The sequence below is a fragment of the Anas platyrhynchos genome, chromosome 1 (genome assembly GCF_047663525.1).
Source record: "Anas platyrhynchos isolate ZD024472 breed Pekin duck chromosome 1, IASCAAS_PekinDuck_T2T, whole genome shotgun sequence".
Taxonomy (NCBI): Eukaryota; Metazoa; Chordata; class Aves; order Anseriformes; family Anatidae; genus Anas; species Anas platyrhynchos.
In genome coordinates this window covers 66018918-66035491 of record NC_092587.1, presented here as the reverse complement: position 1 = coordinate 66035491, position 16574 = coordinate 66018918, and the positions used below count along the sequence as shown (strand labels likewise).

Genomic DNA, 16574 nt, shown 5'->3' with positions numbered 1-16574 from the left:
CGCAGCACCTGGGTGTTCCTCAGAGGTTTTAACATCCAGCTGTGGATTGGACCAGCCCTCCTTTACCTTATAAGTTGTGATGAATTCCCCTGAAGTACAGTTTGGCTTCTGGCCAGTAATGCTCTGCAGTTCTATAATTTAATTGCACTCTTCCAATGTTTGGGGAGTAAATTACGAATGTCTAAAGAGATAACTACAGATAAATCAACAAAGTGGATCCCAATGCACTCCCATTTCAGAAGGCAGACTGTGGGGAGAAAATGTTACAGAACTAAACAATGGAAAGACAGAGATGAGAGCATTTCTGAGTAATAGTGACATTCAAGTGCTTTACATAGTGCTTTTACATACATATAATTTTCTATATTCATATATATAAATGCATAAATACAAATATGAATTTATTCACACACACGCAAATAGAGAAGGAATAACAGGAAAAGTTTCCATTCCTCACAGACAAAAGACAGACAAGTCTAATGCAGGTAATTTTTTCATATACATCGTTTTCATGAAGATTGAAGTACCTTTGTATTTGTAGTATTTTTAATAGTTTTTGGGAAAAAAAAAAAAAAAGGAATTACTGGGAAGTCAGCTAGGCTGTGGTTTGGAAAAAATAATAATAATAATAATAAAAACCACAAACAGCTTTTTACAGAAGCTCTCCAATGCTCAATCTATATCTGTATCAAAGAAGAGTTTCACAGCAATATAAGCCTTTATTTATTTATTTATTTATAAACTGTGGCAGTTACAACAGATGGAGGAATCATGCAGAGGTAGAAGCATGTAATTGCTCTATGTAGTTATGCACAAAGCCAAACTTTGTTAATTCAACACTAACATTGCAGCCCAGAGGATATAGAATAACTTCTGTCCCTGTGCGTCCTGACACTGGGTCATTCTCAAGTTGTTAAAGAAACACTAAGAGGAAAACATATAGCCAAATGTTCTCCAGCAAATCTCTCATGCCTCAACAGCTCAAGTCAAGCTAAAGAGGGAAAATTCTCTGTGGTTCTATGCTTGTGTGGTAAATACACTCATACCATCCCATGGGTGATGCTGAAGAATCCCAGCTGGGCAGGGATGAAAGAAAACCAGAAGCCATTCCAGCTGCTGTGCAGAAGGAGAAAACTTAGCACACAGGCAGTAGTCATCCCAGGCCAGAAAAAGCAGCATCTTCCTCCATTCCTCCCCTCAAATTTGCTCCACTGCGCATGTAAGACAGGTTGAGGGATATGGATATGGAGGGGCAAGTGCTCAGTCAGCAATCCTGCCTCAGGAGCCATATGACTTCCAATGACCTTCATAACACCTATGGAAATATTGATGTAAAATAGTCATTTAAGGTCATTTTTATTCATTTAAGATCATTTTTATTCCCCTTGCACCCTAGACTCTGGGCATTTCTGAAATAACATCTATAGGAGGAGGAGGCAGAAGTTATATAAAACCTACATTTTTTACTTTTTAAGCACAGGCTAATGAAATATTGTTGAGCAAATAAACTACCCCTGACTCATATCCATAGACGACACCAATTTCCTGCCTCCATAAAACAGGGAGCAGCAAGCTCCATCATTAATTTTCTCAAGCAAGAAATATTTCCACAGTTTGTTTGAAATCTGTTTCTTGACAGCCAGTCTATGTTCTCCTTTTCTTCAGCTTCATCCCACTATGTGAAGGCCCACACTTCAAGGCCACCTCAGTCCTCTCTTCACTGTTCTCAGGCAATTTTGTCTTAGTCATCACCTCTGCCAGGTGGTTGAGAAGAACAGCCCTGATCTAAGAGAATTCCCACTCCTTTTCCCAGCCACTGTGGAGAGAAGATAGGTTTCCTTTCTAACATATGGCAGCTATAATTTCAGCCTGAATAGCAGCAGGTTTATTTCTGTGCTCCTACAACTGAGGATTCCCTTTAAGGAGAAATCCAATCTTTTCTTTCCAAGTCAGCATGTAATTACATACAAGCCAGACGTGGTCTGTAGTATCTTCACAATTAACCTTGTCCCAGAAAAGGACTAGGCTGGGTGCAGCACCATACAATATATTCCAACAAACACAGAGTGGGAGCAGAGCCAAAAAGCTGACTATTCTCAGCATTAACTCTAGCCTACTGTCATTGGTGTTTTTGTTGCTCCCATGCTTGAGGCATCTGGGTGCCATGAACTGTTGGGCACTACTTTAGTGCTTCCCAGTGTGATAGAAACTACTAATATGCCTCTTTTAGAAATAAGTAATCAAAGCACAGAGAGAATAAGATTTCTCCATTAAACTGAATGTTGATTTCTTTACCCTTAATGAAGCATTACTGGAGTTAAAGTCTAAGTGCTTCCACCACAGAGTCCTAAATAGTTAAGTCTTATTTTATGAATGTGGTGTCCATGAAAACACAAAACAAATCTGCTTTTCCCCTCTCCCCTTACACAGAAATGATTAACCAAAGAGAAGGCTTGTGTAAAAGCAGAGTGCACATTGTCCTCCTCTTTGATTTGAGTGCAGATTTGAAGCAGTTCAGACCAGAAATAGGGTCTCAAAAGGAAAGCTAAAGATTAAGGCTAAACCCATAATAAGGAATTGTTAAAACCAAACTCATAAGTAAGAAAGCACACATATGGACTGTCTGAACTATGTGAACTTTTGTATCTCCTTTATTTCCACCTGATTAGAAGCTTTCCTATCTTGTACTCCTTTAGCTTTTGCAGTATATTTTCTATTTAATCAGTCCTGAAATGTTACATCCTCCAATGTCTTCTAAAATATCTTTTCAGTTCTTAATACAGCCCTTGATTTCAAAGCCTTGAGCTGGGCAATGGTACCAGGAACACTAACTTAGCCCAATACCAGTCTGGTATTCACAGCTGTAAAGACTGGAAAGCTACTGGTTGTGCTTTTAAATTACATCCTCATTTGAAAGGAAAACACTGCAAAGTTAAAGTAAAACCATGTTTCTTCTACAAAATGGCTGGAAATCTGGGCAAAGTTTCTGAGACGCTTAGCTGCCAGGAAGATGTCTGCACAACTGGCAGCAGCAGTAACAAATGACCCAGTCCTGGCAAAAAGGAGCAAAAAATGTATATTATTGGTCATAATTCATTGTTGTCTGGACAAGGAGCAGTTTCACAATGAAATGACCATGTGTTAACCTGGATGTCAAACACAAGTGGAGCCAGTGCTTCATAGCTTACTGCTGACACCAGGCGTTCATTGTTCAGAAACAGCTCAGGTGGAGGTAGGCCTCTCCACTCAGCAGGAGATACGACTGCACATAGGGTCCTTGTATACAGAGCCATAGGTTTCAGCAAGATCATGCCTCAGCCTGTACTTCTTAAAGGGGTTGTCTTCTCCTTCACACCTTTCACCCTCTTCTGCCTCCTACCCTATTCCTGCCTCCTGTCCTCTGCACACCCTCATCTTCTTCTCAGGTACCAAAGCAACATTCAAGACAACAGCTTACTTTGCTGACCTTCTTAGTTTATCACTTCCTCTGGTGCTGCAGCTCCAAGACTGTTTTTCTCCAGCAGACAAAAAGAGGTCTGTTAGACCAAATGTTGTTTCTGCAAAAGCAGTATAAGTGGTATATTTATCTCACCAGGGGAAATGCTTCCAAAGTCTGATTTCCATAAAGCTTTCAAAATGAATCTTAGGTAACCCTCCTCAACTGAATCAGCTCTGTGATACAGTCAAGGGTGGAAACCATCCAAGCAAAATTAAATAGGAGCTGTTTGACATTTATTTCTTTTTTACAGTAGCATTTAGATATATATCCAACAGAAGTAAATACTAAAGTAGCTGATAAGCCTGTAAACTGACAAACTTGAAGGCATCCCAAATAAGCTATCTTTAACTACTGGCTCAGAGCAGTACCACTTTCATAAATAAATAAATAAATAAAGATTGCATAACGGAGTTTAGAATTTGTTTCATAACAAGTTTGAACTAAAGCTCCTGACCCAAGCATCCCAAAATGTGTTCACAGCATCCTGTTAATATGAACAATGGAGAGAAAGGAGCGTCTTCTCTAAGCTGAACACTTGTGCAAAAAACAAGGATGAACTGAAAGGAGCCACAACAGAGCCTGGTGGTTGGTGTCCCTGTAGAATCAATAAAGTATTCAAGGAGCTAATACACTTTCAAGCTGTCTTTACTGCTGCCTGTTGGCACTTAGCAGCAAGACCACTGAACTGAGAGTAAGAAATGTCCAGAGGAGATTTACAGAGTCATTGATGAAGTACTAGTTTCTCCACACAAGCAGCTCTTCAGCCTAAAATGTGCTTGAAAACGCAGTGTGAATCCCATAAAACGTGCTTCTACCAGGAGATATCCCATGTAAACTGGACAGAAATAAGCTGCCTAGTGTGGAAGCTGGGAATCAATTCAAATAAAACAGCTGCTGCTGTGATGAAGTCTCAGTACTTCACTGATGGGTTTATGTTGATCACTTACCCAAATTTTCAAAAAATATAGAACATACTAAGATGAAAATATTATGCTATCCTACTTATTAGCATTTAATTCAGATTCCCACTATAGCCAAACCTGCCACACCATTTGACTTTCTCCAGAATTTTCTGCAAAATATATAACGCAAGCGATGCCAGGCTGAAAGAGCTAAGATACATGATCTTGCCTTATGCAGAAAACCAAGTTATGGTCACAGGCTCCCAGATTTTATTCTGAGACTTGCCACAATTTCCATTACTACCAGCATAACTATCAGGACAACTGTCAAATTGTTCTTTGGATGGGGACTACTACTGCTACTTTGTTTAAAACAAGGATAAGATCTACCATTCTTCCTTAGAATTTCAAAGCAGATATTTTGTGTATATGCTCTAAAATAAATGTGTAATATAGGCAAGACTACTGTTTCCGTCTATACAAAGCAGGTTGCATAGTAAGGAATACAAAATATATCACATTTATTGTACTATCATTGCAAACTTCACTGTATCTTCCCCCCCCCTCCTCACTCCCTCAACTCTGCCAGGTAAGAAAGGAATGAGGATCAAAACACATGGCAATAATGGCACCTGCAGAAGTAAGCTCCCAGTAAAAAACTGGTTAAGAAATTTGCAGTTTGACCATCACTGTAGCAGCAGTTAAAAGTGCACTCTAATATAGCAAGCTACCATCAAGGAACCTGATTATTCTCTAAGTCACCTATGCATATGGATTGTCACAGAAGGAGACACATCTAGGTAGAGTAGGCTGTGCAATGCTGCTGGATAGAACAACATCTGTGTCAAAATGGTGTGGAAAAGATTGATCCAAAGTTCTCTGAAACTAATGCAGAGAGTCTGAGAAACATGGGCATTCACAATCCAGCCCTACTCTTGGCTGAGGAACTGCCTGAATGTTCTGAATTTCAGATATTCCTATCTTCTTAAGTACCTATGGCATGCATGTAGTCAAAATGCTTCAGAAACATGAATTCTCACAAACACTCATTGTCATTAAAGATCAGGCCATTGCTGTTACCCTGAATTAAAAAACAACACCTCCTGCAGTGCTAATTGCTGGTCCTGACTGCCCAAACTGAGAAAATTTCAGTGTTTATTTTTGTTTTGTTTTGTTTTGTTTTTCTTTCTTTCTTTCATGCTAGAACTATGTTTTGAAGGTCAGTGGAATATCTATGGCCTCTTATACACACTAATTGCCACAAATCACCATGTGTCATCTTAATTATAAAAGCATCTTTAAGGAACATGCTACAAAGCAGAGATTCTAATTACTTACTCTGCATGTTCTCTGACAGGAGTTTATGAGGAGCAAAATGCAATTCAAAAAGCTGGTTGATAAAGTCATTCCTTCCAATTACTTCAAAAGAAGCCATTATTCTCAGGGTGCAGCAGGTGCTAAACAGGGACAGGAACTAGTTTTTCCTACATACACCCATACCATCTGCCCAGAGCACAATGGAGCATTTCCATGAATGTCCCCATAGGATCTCTACTACTGCAATGACACTGAAGTCAAAGAAAGGATTTGTAATGTATTTCATACAGAAGTGCTGGAAATAAGGCATATATTTTCATCTCTTGCCTATCTGAAGAAATACAAAAGGTCAGAGCAAGCAGCCAAACCCATAGGGTTTGGTTGTAGCCTTTGCTGAAAGAAAAGAAGTACTTTAAAATGAGATGGAAAGATTATTACCAGTCTTTGTAAGACTGACCAGTTACATAACCAGAGGTGGAAAACTGCAGAATACCTCTCTATGCAAAACAACCTCTGGCCTAAAAAATGTGATTGACATTAATACAGAGCGATCGTTGCTGAGCCACCTTGGTGACATATAAGTCAGCATAAGCTATCCACAGGCTAAGCCAAAAATGAAGTTGTGTTTTACCACATCACCACATTAAAGCCAATTGTTTGTGTGTAAATTACAATTATGGTTAAGAGATAATGGTATAGTTCTCTGTTCCTCATGTAGCATGCCACTCATATTTAATTTCAGATTCAGCAGCTAAATACGTCAGTGGCTTACAACAGTAGTAACTAAGGTTTTATATATGGTTCGTTCTGTGGGTTTTCCTCTTCCTTCAGAAGCATTACTTCTTTCACTGCAGTCACTGCCAGAAGCCAGCCTAAGCCCTACAAACATTGATATCATTTCTGGAATGCGTGCTTTTTTCACCAACAGAACAAAAAAAAATCTGAACAAACCACCAACCTAGCAAGAGTAAAGAAGAAATAAATTATTTTTCTGATTCAATTTCTCACTCATGCCACACTTTCCTCCACAGCAGAAATAAAATACCTGAGCATTCTGACAATGTACATTACTAAAACAGGCTGCAGCTGCCAAATCGAACTGACAGAGGAAACTTTTTTCATATTAGAGGGTTCAATCGTCATGGACACAATGGGAAAAATCCAAAGTGCAGAAAGTGAAAACCAGCTCCAGATAGCTGATACTAAATGAAAACTGTTACCAATTTGGGTTCTTTACATTTACTACCATCTCTCTAAAATATGCAGATGTTAGCTAGGACATGTCAGTTGTGATGTGGAGGAAGGGAATTTCTCTGCAGTTCATTGCATTGTTTGATGTAATGTGCACATGCCAGCCTGGGTAACATTAATGAAGAATCTGTGATCTATCCATCATTCTCCCTGTACACCTTCACAAACTTTGAAGGTTCACTTTCCCTTACCTTTACTTAATTTATGAGGAGGTAAGGATACAGAACTAAGTGAATAGTTGTCATAGGTTTTTTTGTTTGTTTGTTTTGGTTTGTTTTTTTAAAAGCATTCAAAATTTAAGCTAGCAGGCAGCAAACAGTTGGGTCTATATGGGTGGGTAGGTGGGTGAACATCCAAAAATGAACTTTTGAACTCTCCAGCAGAAGCCTGCTATTTGCTAGTTGCAATAGAAGTAGTCAGGCTGTAAATTTTGAAGACACCTGGACTAAACAAAAGTAGAATGTCTTTCAATTAAGGAAGAGACATAAGACAGGAGCACCAATTAGAAGGCTGATCACACGTTATGCTTCTTCACATATACTATTAGTGTTGGCAAAATCAGGGGGTTATGGTTTCAGAAAGGAGACCAACAAGAGATGCTGCACAGAGAAACAGTGGCGTTGGAAAGAAGAAATGGGCCTGGAAATAGGAAGGTGAAGATTCCAGCTGGAGGAAAGATCATAGAAGTGGGGGAAGATCTGGGACATCAAAGAGCTGAGTGGATATGAATGCTGGGGGAGACCCAGGGGTGTTGGCCAGTAGCAGCTAAGACTGACACCTGCAAGCAACAGCACAGTGTGAAGCAACATGACTTTTTGTCCAGCCTTCCCAGATCAACAACATTCTCCCCATACAGAACAAAAAATGAGACCTAGTGAACACAACAGTGATAAGGGAGCATGTGAATGAGAGAGATAATCAAGAAGGGCAAAAGCTTTGACCTCAACTGTTCTTAAGTCTCAGTATCCAGCTCCACTACAGCTGTTAACCTGTGATAGCAATGTTCAGTGTTCACTGGAACGCAGAAGAGATTGATCTGTTGCAACAGCTCATAGTGGATACACAGGCTGTACCCACAGGACTGCTGTTAAGTAATGTCATCAGTGCTAGAGAGAACTTAACTTTATTTTCCTTCCTTCAGCTTGCTCTGCCACTCTTCAGGAATCTCTGGTTTCCAAACTGAACAAGTCACATGCCACCACCTAAAGTGGCACTAACCAGAGCAAGAAGGCGGCAGAAAACTGCAGCTAGGAAGAGATCACTGCTCTGTTCTGGCACTGAAGATTATCAGGACAGCATAGGACTAGGGGAGCAGTGGAGCTACATGGGGAGTTGCCACTGGGAGAGACTTGCATAAAAGCCTATGCATAACCCCATCTTCTCTAAGGTGAGGAGCAGCAGAAAGCAGATCTTTAGCTGGACTTCTCTACATTTCCAGCAGTGTGGCTGAGAAATGGTAAACAGAAAAATTACCTACCTTTTCTCCTTCCCTCCTTTTCTCCAGTGAGTCTGCAGCCAGTAATGTTCATTCTTGCTCTAATCATAGGGAAAAATGACGTTAAATGAGTGGGCCACAACTACAGGGAGGCAGTAACAGAAATATGAACAGCTCTTGGGAGGTGGAATGCCTGATCTCCTGTTCCAGTGCTGTCATGTACTTAGGAATAGCAGACATGATCCAAAACCTCTCAGATGTGAGCAATTCTCAGACTCCTACAATAAACCCTTTCTCAGCTCAGCTGGAAGAAAAAATAGACAAACACTAAAACTACAAATCCATTTCCAGTGAATCATCTGGTTACCAGTCACTTTTGTATGACATAATTTGCATGCTATTCATAAACTGATTTTGTCTCTGATGTTACAAAACCAGCAGATTTACAACAAGCAAAACCTTCCACATAAACCCTGCAGGAAGAAAGCTTTCAGGGCTGTTGCCTCAGTGTACTGGTTTGGCTGCATGAGCCAGGCTGCAGCTACATACACATGAAGATTACTATTGCAGGGCATGCCTGCATCCAGTGCATGAGCACAAGGAGCTCACGGAATCCCCCGTAGCCCAAGGACAGAGATTCCAAAACCCCTCACTCCACAAGGGACTGCATTGGGTAGTGAGTTAAAAGATCCTGTTTGCTGTATCCAGCAATCACTGGCCACTTTCCCAATCTCAATGTCTCAATCTCCATACAGTATTCATACACTGTGCATCGGACCCTGACCAAAGCTCACAACCCCCAGTTTGGCTAGCATTTGAGGCTTATGATCCTCAATTTAGCTAGCATTGAAGACTACCTAAGCTTGCTTTTCAATGTGAAAAAAAAAAAAAAAAAAAAAAACAAAAAAACAAAAACAAAAACATTTTATGCCAAAAATAGAAGCATATCACATTGGTTGACCTTCTAATGAAGCCTAGCAGCTAAGTATTCACTTTTTTTAATTTGTTAACATAGTGACAACGATACAGTTGAGAAATAAGAGAAGTTGCTTCTTGCTGGGAAACACATCAGGAAGAAACCCACTTCTAAGCAAATTTCTTTGTGACTGCCAGGTACTTACTTTCCTATAGACCTATTTAAATAAAACAGCATTTTAATATTGAAAGATTATAGGTTAATATGACTTTAGGATTACAAGCAGCAAACTAACCTCATAAAAAAAAATCAAAGTTTAACAGATTAATTGCAGTTTCCTTCACTGAAGGGCTATTTAGAGACAAACAAACAAACCGAGAAGCAGAGTTAGATTTTAAATTTAGCACTGTTCTATGAATCCATCCAATTGTAAAGTGAATTTGGGTTAACTGGGTCATGCGAATTTCTTAATAATTCAGGACACATTTTTAATACACATGCCACAAAAGCAATTAATTCATATTTTCTAAAAAGGTGTCATGAACCAGCACTTTTACAGAGATTCTTACTTTTCTACTTTCTTTTTCTTTTTAAGAACACAGAACTGTTTTTGTTTGGTTTTGATGCTATTGTACCACTGTTTTTTGTTAGTTTGTTTGTTTGTTTTGTGCTAGCTTCTTTAGGGAAGCTGTAGCAATCAGCAGGGAATTTAGCTCCATCCTAATAGTTACCTAGAGTCAATTCTTGGGACACTGGCTATAAATAAACAGCTAAATATAGTATGAACAAAGACAAAAGCACTTTCTGACTTCCATCCACACTGTGCAGGATGAGCCCACTGCACCACTGAGTTATCTGCAACAGAACTAAGTGGAACAGTCCAAAACAGAGCCAGGAAGAAAGTAAGTAATCAAGGAGCACTGGGAGGGCTGGGGCAAGAACTCTGTCGATACTAATTTAACAGTACACACGTTCCCATATCTTAGGACTCTGATGCTTGGGTAGAATGCACTAATAATAGGTTGCTTGCCTGTATTTCACTGCCTGTGCTAGAAATTGTATAAAGTCAATTAAGTTTTCTTTCAATACATGCCCAGGTTGTACTATCAAAAATTTCCAGAAGACAATAGAGCTCAGCAGAATGACGAATCAATATATTAAATTGTCCAGGGCATTTACATCATGTGTGCTGAGGATATTAAGAGAATAACCAATTTTGCAAAATGCCTTCAAGTGACAAGCTGAATTGGCACTAACAAGTTAACCCCACGCCCTCTCAGGGAAGGGGAATGCAGCTGCAGCAGTCATTCTGTTGGATTAAGAATCTTTCACACTCAGAGTTAAATATTATGAATCTACATGCAAGTTATTTTACAAGAAAATTGTAAAACCTCTAACTAGAGACTTAAAACCAAAAGCCAACAACAATAACAAAACTAACAAAAAGGCAAGTTCATTGCAATTTTTCCTTCCCAGTAACCAACCATGACAAAATAGTAACCCTGTGAATAATTCCATTTTATGGTCCATGCACTTACTTGTACTATTTTATAGAAAGTACAAGAAAGGAAGAAATGAATTTTTCTGCAAATCAGTCAATTCAGAGCTACTAACTTTGCACAGTTAGGGTGGTAATGGTATTGCTCTTTTCAGCTTCAGATACAGAAGATGCTTACCAATTCTCCTTGCTATCAATCAGCAGAAACTTCTTTAACTCAGCAGCTACAAACATGAGGGTTCACTCAGGCTTCAAACATGGTCCACAGCAAGAATGCCACAGACTCCCTGAGGAATAATGGAATCCCTGAACAGCCACATGTTACAGCTGACTGTGTTCCTGCTAGGTGCAGTTCATTGAAGTCCTCACAAATCAAAAAAAAACTTAGAAATGCAAGGCTGCTCAACCACAATCTGCCTTGAATCCATTAAACAAGAAAGGGATGCACCTGCTAGAAAGGTGCATAAAAGAGCTCTTGTGAACTGTTTACAAGCAGAATCACTAAACAAGAGATCAACAAATATGCTGATTTACCTGAACTGTGGCACTAATATGCTCTTTGATGTCCCTCTCCTCTGAATTTTTTCAATACCTGATGAAACATGAAAGCTCAAGTCTTTTTCCAAAGGTGAAAATTAATGTTTTGAGACTACTGTAACATATTGGACAGTAAATCCTTTCTCATTTTATGTCCTAAAGTGGACTGTTGCCAGCTCACACATTATTTTAGAATTTTTTCTTAAAGCTACAGCAATATGAGTCAGAAGGATCTCCATTTTTAACCAAGTAATTTAACATTTGTGGTTTTGGAATTAAGAGGGAAATATACCACCCATTGAAGCTCAAAGCCTAGCTAGAAAATTGTGCTCTTTTCCTAAATTTAAATAAAAATCAAATCCTGAGTTTTACCCTAGTTCTTGGTGGTCACATACATTACTGGTCACTGAATACTTGGAGCTAATCTTACTAAGTCTATAGCATTTATTTCTTCAATACCGTTTATCACTCTGAATACGTGTAAAAGAGTGAGAATGCAATAGCAGTTGCAAGCAAATATGTCCACCTATAGTACTTCTTGCCCTCCTTCCTCCCCCCCCCAAAGTTTTGGGTATGTAGTCATATTGGGGAGAGAGACAAGCAAGTAAGAGGTACATATAAATAGATAGATAAATAAATAGATATATAGATAAGAAACCAAGTAGAGGACCAGCACTATTACTGTTCCTGCCATGGCATATAGCCCCTGCTCATACCCGATCAGACATTAGAGAATCACATAGACACACCCTTTGAAAGGCACCTCTGTAAAACAGGCCTCCCTAGATCCACATCACCCCAAAATCATTTTATTTATAAATGCAGCACTCAGCTCATTTCTAAAACAATTACTTGCCTAAGTCTAAATATATTTCAAAGTTCAGAATTAAAAAAAAAAAAAAAGTAGTTTAAACTATTCCTTTAATCTATTCCCCACTAACACATGCTGTCTGTGCTGTCCTCCCAGTTCCAGATGGCAAGCCATTACCAAAAACATATCATTCTTTCTGGATGTCTTTCTAAAACACAACCCAACCAGAAGCTCAGTTTGATGCCACTATTAGTGGCCGTATTCTTTGGCTTGAATTGTGCAGAAGATCTAATTAAATTATTATAATGGCCGCTCTTGGCCTTAAAACAAAACCAATAGAAAACAACATATAATATATAATTCCCAGTTTCCCCCTCTAAAGACCACAAATAGCTGTGGACTGACTTTCTTCTATAGAGAGAAATCTAACAGTATATGCTGTGGGTATACCAACCGATGCCAGTGAAGTAATCTCATTTGTTTCATCCCCATAGTGATTGCATAGCATTTCTGGGAAGTGGAGCTCTTGGCTCACAAATTAAGAACCACAAATGTTACTCTTACTGATGCATTAGGCTCTGTGCAGCATGTGGTACTGAGTGGAGGACTTGGTGCCTAAGGACTGGTTTGTATGCTGCACGTGAGCCTTACCTTCCACAGGAGGATGTGAGCCAGTCTGGGGCTGCTTTCAGGTCTAACCCCAACACTGCAGATGGCTTTTGTTTTTGTAGCTCTCCATGAAAAAAAAAAAAAAAAAAAAAAAAAAAAAAAAGGCTTTAAAAGGTTCTAGTAGGTTTTGTTGGATGTGGTATGTGCAGATTCAAACTGTGTTTTGTAAGAACTAATCTTTACTGTTAGTAGCTGCACTTCTTAGAGATTCTGACAAACATGACATAGCAAGGTACCTGGGGAGTTGTCCCCAATACAGAATCAAAAATGCTGCAAGGGGACTCGCTGGGAGTCACTCTGCCTGGCATTGTTTAGCGTCAACAACATCATTTGTGCAGCAGTTGCGCTATATACATTTGAAATAGAATTTGGTGCATTAATGCATTCTATATGCACATTCTGTTCTATCCAGAAGTGTTTTGAGAAACTTTAAAGGGAGAACCAAATATTGTAAAATGCTGCTAAAAGCAGCAGGCCAAGTGTTACAGAGCAAGCTGCAGTAGTGCAGCTGGATTTTTTGTATTTAAATAGCCAGATTCAAATTAGGCAGAAATCATTCAAATTCAGCTTTCTGGCCCAAAGCTTCCTAAAGACAAACTCTCTGACTTCATCAAGGCATTTCTTTCTCTACAGGACTGAAAAATGCATACTGGCACTTGTAACACTGGGAGAATACCAAACAAACCTGCTTGCTCTGAGTCCAACTTACTCCAGATGCTGCAGTTACTAATCAATGTCAGTTTGATTTTACACTAATATCCCAGTTAATCTTCAGGATTTCAGTTGCAGCAGACCTTCATTACAGATCTCCAGCATGCCTACAGTGGCTGCGGAAATATAAAAATAATGACAGCATAGGATAAAGACATCAGTTGCCACTTATTTTAATTTGTTTCGCCATGTGTATAATAAAACACTTCTTGCCAAAAATAAATGCATATAACAGTATGTTTTCTGTACCTTGCATATGATTTTGGTTTTGATAAATCTTATGATCAAAACCAGTGTGAGCAAATTTATTACTAAAATTTATACCACAGTGTGAATTTACTTCTTCAAACTGGGCTGCTAATAAAAGGTGTTGCGGGTGACAACCCTTAGTTCAATTTGGTCCCTGGAGCTGAGGAAAAAACAAACAAACAAACAAACAAAAACCACAACAATATTTGCATAAGCTGTCAGGTTTATTTAGTCAGGAGAATAGATTTACTTTACAAATGTTTATAAACGAAATACTCTTCTTGCCCTTCCCTTATTTCTGTGCCAGCCATTTCCTGTTAAGTGGATTTCTCAACTCAAACAAAATGTATTAAAGATTGAGGGAGTATAAGCATGCCTTTTACATGCAAAGTTGCTGGTGGATGATGTGCCTGATGAAACCACAGCTGATCAAACCACAATGGCTCAGGGAAGAGAAGACTTTGTTCTCTGAGTTTTGTGAGGGAGACAAAGGGACTTGCCTTTATCTCAAAGAAAGAGGAAGTATTTTCCAAGTAGAATAACCAGGCAGATGGAAAAAGTAAGTGGACAGCAGGTGAGCTTTGTAAAATGACAAAATGGAATCAAAAAAGGGAAATGTTTCAACCACTGATTGTATAAGCCACTCAGATGCAAAGAATGAAAAAAAAATATATATATATATATATAATTTAGACACAACGTCATTCAAGGTCTCTACTTATTTTAGCAATTCAAGATGCCAATTTACATCACACAGAGCTGGTTTGCTCAACTCTGACATATAGGACTAGTAGTGTGTCAAAACATAATGTCTTTAAACCCTGTCTCACCTCAAGTTGCCCAGTTAGTTATAAGTAACATACATACATTAGATTAACTCTCTGCATATAGATCATCTTGATCATTACAAATTTCTCCATGGGCTAGATGGCCTCTAGGAAGGTATGTTGACAATTTATACCCTGGCCAGACCCCTTCCAAACAGTATTTGGTATTCAACAGCACTCTTGCTGTCCTAATCCCACGTGTCTGTTTGTAATCCGCATTATGTTTACTGATGCAACAGACATTGCAACTAGAAAGAGAAGACATCTGCTGCCAAAGAAAGTATAAACATTAACATTTAACAAGATCCTAGGAAATGCTGAACCTAAGCAGATACATTCAGAATAGACTGATCATTTTTCTCACCTCTTTCATGAAATCCAAGATGACATTTTTCAGATATGGTAAGAGGGACTTTATTATTGCTCCACATACCCCTTTCATTTTCACATGCATCTCACTTTTTGGCTCTGGCTGGAACCAGGGACAAGGGCAGGATGCTCTCATCAGTCCAGCCTGACTAGAAAAGGGAAACATTAGAAATCTAATGAAGAGCACGTCCTCTGCAGATTTCCAGTCCAGTTTTGCAGATGCAGCTGTAGTTCAGATAAGCAAGACGACTTCTGGGTTCTCACTTGAATTGAATTATTCTGTTGCTCTGCAACATTAACAAAAACAACCATGGCATAAGGTTGTTGGTGGAGATGATTAGTGGAATCTGTAGCTACCTAAAATCTGTAGTTTCAGCTCAGTTTTCTGAGTGCTGGTACTCAACACAATGATGTCCTCAATTCTCACCAACATTGCATTTTCTAAATGATCTGACCCCTACAGAGCAGCACTCAAGCAAGTTTGCTTTGCTTAAGTAGGCCCACTATTGAGCAAAATTACTCTTTTATTTACAATCACAGAAAAGCTGTTCATCAGCCATTTAGCCTAAGTCATCGCACTTGTGCTTTGCTATAGCTTTCCACTTCCCTGTCCCTCTCACTCAGCTTGAGCACCTCATCTCCTGGCTACATTGCCCAGCACAGGCCAACGTGCTGGCTGTCCTTGGTAGGTGACACTTCTCCCCCATTGTAAATGTCTCCAGTTCAATTAGTGAAACATCAGCTGCACAGTCTATGGCTGCAACATACAGAGGGCTTCCACTGTTGTCAGGACATGCACTAAACACAGTGCCGAACAGAGTGGAGAATTTTGCCCTTATTTAGTGAAAATAACTTGGACACATGTTGAACTGATGAGCTCAACTGGGTGTACAGCAAATAGCCACAGTGATTTGTCAAGCTTTATTTAACACTCCTAAATAGTTTTATTTTGTTAGAGCTGAGCCATTCTAAAGCCTTTGGACTTGGGAACCAGTGTGCAAAATATCATTGAGTAGAGGAATGTGGGAAGGGGAAAACCATATAAAGTATCTGTAAACAGATACTGGTGATTACAGTGTGATCTGTGAATATTTAAATGGATTCTCTGACACGTTCTTGCTTGAAAACATTAACTATACTTTTTATTCTGTTACGCTACAGTAGCTGGCCATATGGTAGCTCCCCCATTTTTGAAGTGTTGCTTGTTTTTTTTTTTTTCTTCAATACAGTATGGAACATACATTACATGACAGATTACCCACATATCGCCCTAATAAATTGATATTTAGATCTAGCCAACACATTAATTTTGCTAATTAAATGTCAATATGTGCCCAAGAGTGCAGCTCTTCAGCATTGTAAATGTCACAAATTAGCAAATTGACAGTATCATTTACAACAATACTGGCCCAGATTACAAGCAGACTCTGCCATGCTTCTCTGCAATAGCTGGGGGAGAGAGGAGAGAAGAGGAGGCAGAGCAGGGAGCTAGGGCAGAGAAAGGAGACACAAGTTTGAACATGAACGTGCTGTTAGAGGACATCACCTTTGAGCTCAGGAAAATCAGCTGGTGCAATTGCCTA

At 39.2% G+C, this 16574-nt stretch overlaps 1 long non-coding RNA gene across 4 annotated transcripts; it reads right to left on the bottom strand.

Annotated features, from left to right (window-relative positions):
- Positions 1-699: 699 nt before the first annotated feature.
- On the bottom strand, positions 700-15472 carry LOC106016255 (uncharacterized). Of its 4 annotated transcripts, XR_002400867.4 has the most exons (4): positions 14987-15472; positions 8447-8505; positions 3467-3557; positions 700-1315 (listed from the first exon to the last, which is right to left on the bottom strand). It is a non-coding gene; the product is annotated as an uncharacterized lncRNA (long non-coding RNA). The 4 variants fall into 4 exon arrangements; XR_002400868.4 differs by lacking the exons at positions 3467-3557; positions 8447-8505 and adding an exon at positions 13521-13662; XR_001188826.5 differs by lacking the exon at positions 3467-3557.
- Positions 15473-16574: the final 1102 nt, after the last annotated feature.